Source organism: Wasmannia auropunctata, unplaced genomic scaffold (genome assembly GCF_000956235.1).
Source record: "Wasmannia auropunctata unplaced genomic scaffold, wasmannia.A_1.0 LD335982.1, whole genome shotgun sequence".
NCBI lineage: Eukaryota > Metazoa > Arthropoda > Insecta > Hymenoptera > Formicidae > Wasmannia > Wasmannia auropunctata.
In genome coordinates, this window is record NW_012026908.1 from 108,909 (window position 1) to 114,748 (window position 5,840).

The following is a 5,840-nucleotide window of genomic DNA, read 5'->3' on the forward strand; positions in this document are numbered from 1 at the left end:
AACCGGCGCAGATAATGGCCTGTGGGCAAGATTAAATTGTTCAATCAAAGAGTAAGCTACTTGACTCATTCCGAAGCATGCAAGCTGCATTTAAGAACCCTCACGACGACTGATCATATCTTCAAATGATTCACTGTTTTTCAACGCAGCATTTGTGCTTGTTGACGCTTCTACGTTGTTAAGCACATTGGAATGCTCGTCATTTCTCAGCACAGCGATGCCTCTGCAATCCGACGCATCCACGATGTCGGACTCTGAAGTGCTCACCATCTCATAGTACAGCAATGCAATCTGAAACATCTATGATGTTGGACTTACTGAGCTACTTGCCATCTCTCAATGCGGCAACGTCTCTACAATCTAATGTCTCTACATCGTACCTCTCAAGGCTGTGCTTGCCATCATTCGCTGCGACAATGCCTCTGCAATCTGACACATCTACAATGTCGGACTCTCTGGACTGCTCGCCGTCTCTCAGCGCGGCGATACCTCTGCAATCGGACGCATCCACGATGTCGGACTCTGAACTGCTCGCCATCTCATAATACAGCAATGCAATCTGAAGCATCTAAGATATTGGACTTACTGAGCTACTTGCCATCTCTCAATGCGGCAATGCCTCTACGTCGTACCTCTCAAGGCTGTACTTGCCATCATCCGCTGCGGCAATCTGACACATCTACAATGTCGGATTCTCTGGACTGCATGCCGTCTCTCAGCGCGGCGATACCTCTGCAATTGGACGTATCCACGATATCGAACTCTGAACTGCTCGTCATCTCATAGTACAGCAATGCAATCCGAAGTATCTATGATCTTGGACTTACTCTCTCGTCATCTCTTAATGCGGCAATACCTCTACGATCTGATGCATCTACAATGTCGGACTCTCTGAGTTGCTCGCTGTCACTTAATGCGGCAATGCCTCCACAACATTGGCCTTCTCCGGGTCGTTTGCCGTCTCTCAGCATGATGATGCCTCTACAATTCGACACCTGTACAACATCACTGCAGACTGGCCATTACCCAGTACGGCAATGCTTCTGTCAATCCGACACATTCACAACGTCGGACCTTTTTGAGTTGTTCGTCGTCAAATGCGATGCTTTTGCCAAACTGATGCCTTCACGATATTGGATCTCTCTGGGATAATCGCTATATCTCAGCGCGGCGCCGCCTTCACTATTTAACGCCTTCACAATGTCAGATTCATCGGACATGCTTACCTCTGCGTCTCTCAACGCAATGCAATCTAATTCTTGTATTGGATTGCTGTTTCTTGACATGACAATATCTGTTTTATCTTCAATGTCTGATCTGGATGCTATTACCTGACATTTTCACGAACGTAAAAATACTCGCGTGAGAAGTTAATTCATGCCAGCCTCTTTGGGTTCTTTTTACCGTCTTCCAACACAGTAACGTTGTGCCAATCTCGGTGTCTGCTCAGCGTCTGTATTTTCGAATTGCTCTCGGCGTAATTATAGTACTAATTCTATAGTAGTAATGGAATCCATTACTACTATAGTAGTAATGGAATCTACTCGATATCAATCTCACTAAACTCTTTCACTGACCTTAAGGATATTTAGCAGAACATTTCAATATTTACTGCTAATGATAGAGTGGTGTGATAGCAGCTCTCGTGACTTCGAAAGGCTGAATATACACGCATTCACTATCACTCAATCAAGCTATCGTGACAGACGGCATTAATATAAACTAAAATCAAATATTACCACTCGACATTTTCACGGACGCAAGAATGAATACTCGCGTGAAAAGTTTATAATCGGCGTTGCGTACTCGCATTTTTTATTTATGTATCACCGTCTATGTCGCATTTCATGAACACTCATCATCTTTATTTCAAAGACACTACAAGGAATGCATTTTTCTTCTAGTATCGTTTTTCATTTTATCTTTGATGTTTATTCACTCATTCGTGCGCATTTCATATGTACTATCTCACACGGTTGTGCATAGGGATGAGTTTGAACAGAGTATTGGATTCGATTTATCGCTCTTTCGGAGCCGCTTATTTCGTGCATTGTTACACTTAACTTGTGCTTCAAATATGCATATGCACTGGTTATACAACGAATTTTACTTCGTAGTCGTTCATGCTCACATACGTCTCATCATCACATTGCACAATCTGCTTATCAGTTCTAGCGACTCATTCCGTAGACGAGAAATATCCGATGACGGTTCTAAACGAAGCATCGGAGATTGTCTGCCTTGACACGCCGCGCTTGCTTCGCACCCAACTGCGGCCTGCTTAGATGTCAAGAAAGTGCAATTTTTTGTTGCGCATTGAATTGTATACCATGCTCCGTACTACACTATGTGACTCACTTTATTAGTAGCATGATATGCTCTTGCAATCATCCACTCATTGTGTCATCCCGAAACACGCTCTGATTGCTACAGCAATTTACCTTTTTACTGTGTTATATGCGTTTATATGTATATACTGTTATACGTGCATCTCATAATCGCGCTAATTGCGAAGCGTCTGAGTTCCGGCGGAGCAGAACTCAGAGAGGTAGGATGGAGAGTGGGGAACGAGCTCCGATCCGTGACTGGAGCACCGCACTCGGGAAAGGTTACGGTACTCCGAACTATACGCACGTGTCTCAACCCGCATTATCTCAAGAATATATCTACTATTATATTTAATATATCTTGGCTATACTTAATTGGAACTTCCTACTTCAAACTCCCGTACATACACAACATACTGCTTCGCTGTTTAGTTTTTTTTTTTTTCATTTTTACAATGATAACTCATTACGGGCTTGTAACGAATCGTCACGGTAGGACGTGCTTACTCACAGACTTCTATGTACTAACTAGACTGATCACTTCGCTGCCAAGCAGTGCCTTCGTTGAGAATTGTCATTTTATGTCTTCATATAGTTATACATACGCTTAAAGTGTTTTCACATAGTACATAGTGATACCTCAAATCACATGATTATTCAGATCACATGGTATACTCATAGCATACGTATACATAAGACATGGAATTCGGTGTCACTGTTAATTCTTTTTATCACATGCAAAATAATAAAAATGGGTTAGAATATAGAAGTCTATAATGCTATTTCATCCTGCACTGAAATCGCTTAATCTGCCTTTCTGCTTGCGCTAAAATTATGTTTAATTCTTACATCCATCTTGACAAACAACGCCTTTACAACTGCATCATCGCATTCATTATGTAAGCAAAACTGTAGGACGCTCCATTGTGATTTACTACACGTGCATCCGTGTTTGTAAATTAACTTTGTTATATCTAAATTGCGATTAAATATTGCGACTCTAATTGTTTTATAATTTTGTCAACGCAACTGACGAGGCACGCAGAATGTTTGAAATTCGAACGCTTTTTGAACTTCTAAAGACGAGCATACATCTACGAATGAACATTGAATGAACATTAAAGCGATTTTTTTTTAGCATAAAATTATTAAATTGTTTGTGAATTTAATTGTGATATTACTACTCCAGATTCAGTTTAGAGTTGTATTGTAAGATCGACAAATATTCGGACACGTAGTTTGCTTGAACTGAAAATTGTAACAGACATAAATATTATTAAGCATCAAGATCATCGGTGCTTTTAACCGTGATGACGTTTTCTCATCTTAATTGTTTGATTATTGTTATTTGTTGCACAAATATCGCACAAGATCAATTATTATATGCAGCAAATACTGAATCTGATTGAATACTGATATTTGAAGGGAACAAATGACTTACGAATATGAATGTCCGAATATTCGAATACTCTATTCGTTCAGTAATTATTCACTAACAGTAAGTATATGTATACTGAGCTTAAGAGCATTACTTCTAATCATGTTCATTAGCGACATAATACTTATAATTTATAAATTGATCTGTCTGAAACAAAATTTATTGTTAGAAAATTTGATTTTCTTTATCTCGATGCTCTTCTTATGTAACGTCTTTATAAACATCTTTATAAAGATAAGCAAAGAGAAACGGCGCTTTAGTAATATTAACTTGCGAGATCTCTGCGCATCAGCAAAACACCTGATTATTATGATGACCGCCAAAACATGACTTTCAACGACAAAAGCTCTTGAATCTTCGAAAAGCGCGATAATAAAAAATCGGAACTTCTAGAGTTCATCAAGTAAGAATTAAAACACCGAGTGATCATTTTTATTGATTGCGCCATATGTAATAGAGACAAGCGACAGAGAGATAGAGCAATAGAGTAAAATAACTATTGCTTTCTCACTTTATCTCATATCTTTTTTATTTTATTTTATAATTTATTTTTCTTGTTAATGGCAGCCAGTGTCGTAATTCTTATTTGAGGAGCTCTAGAAATCTCGCGCCTTCGGCGCCAGTCGTCAGCAAATTTCCGTTGCTAATTACAGTCGCTATTTCGCAGTAATATTTCTCGTTCACAGAATACAATTATACAGATTGATATAACTATGTTTTAATTCGTGATAAACAGTCAGTGATAAATATACTGCGTATTTGTTAATTAAAAGATTTGATTTAGTTTTCCACGCTGCCGTTATTCGCTCTTGTACTTTAGTTCGCGTACGTTTCTCTTAATATAAAGTATATCAGACATAGGGAAAAATTTAACAAACAGCAAATGCAGATATCTTTATATTACATAAAAAATTACATAATATTCTGTTTAATGCATATATATGATTTTTTAAATTTAGATATCTTTTGATGATCTAATAAAAATTGTCGACATATAATTAGAAGACTAATTTTAATTTTGCCTTAAAAATTTTTTTTAATTCAATTATTGAAATTATTATAAGCAATTATAAAATTGTTTATCAAAAATTAATTAACCGAAATTTTACGAAATTATTTATAATACATATAATCTTCTTTTATTTTGACCTCTTAGGGAAAAAAGGGAGTGCCTGCCGTAAATAAAAATCGCTTCGTGTTACAATTGTACATGTGTCGCGTGTCTCGAGGAAACAGTTGTCAACCAGATAAAATGTCGACGATTGCAATGACAGTAGGTCAGGAGAGAAGCAGGAATGGAAAAATGGGGGAAGCGTGAACGTGGCGAACAGGCGCTCGTTAATTTTACAAACTCGGTTAAGCACCCCAGTCTAGCGCGTTCTCTTCCTTCCACCCCTTCCCCCACCGCCTCCACTCGCCGTTTCCCTCCGGATGTCTTAACTATGACACGATCTCTCGGCTTTTGCGTGATTCCACCTGAAAACGTGCGCACGTGGCAACAGGAAATGTGAATCAGAGACATTTATTATTACGAACTGCGAATGAGTATTTAAGAATGACAGGTTTATATAGTTAAATTGAAGATGAATTTATTTTGGAGAAAGAAAATGGACACATTTCTTTGTTTAGATTATATTTACACCTATATTTGAGATGTAGAAAATTAATTTGTAATACAAAATATATTAAAAACTATAATATTGAAGAAACGTCTGTGTGAGACCTATGTGAACCTGGCACCCGACTTTAAAAAAAAAAATTTTTCAAGTGCGCATTAAATTCAGCTTGGTTTGTACCCGTTTGTACCACCTTTCTTTTCGTTTGTACCTCAAGGGGTTGAAAATTATAAAGGGTTGAAAAAAATGTTAGCACCTCACTTTGAGATTTTTCAAATCCGCAAGCGGGTGCTGTTTTGGGATCGTTTGTACCCGTTTGTACCACCTTCCATTTTGTTTGTACCCTTAAGGGGGTGATTGTACCGAATTTTCAAAATAGGGGTAAGAGCTAACTTCGCCATTTTTTAAGATATTTTAAATCCGCAATCGGGTGCTATTTCGAGACCGTTTGTACCCGTT

At 38.2% G+C, this 5,840-nt stretch overlaps 1 pseudogene; it reads right to left on the bottom strand.

The window, feature by feature from the left end:
- Positions 1 to 809: 809 nt before the first annotated feature.
- LOC105454568 overlaps positions 810 to 5,840 on the bottom strand; it is a 76,753-nt pseudogene continuing 71,722 nt past the window's right edge.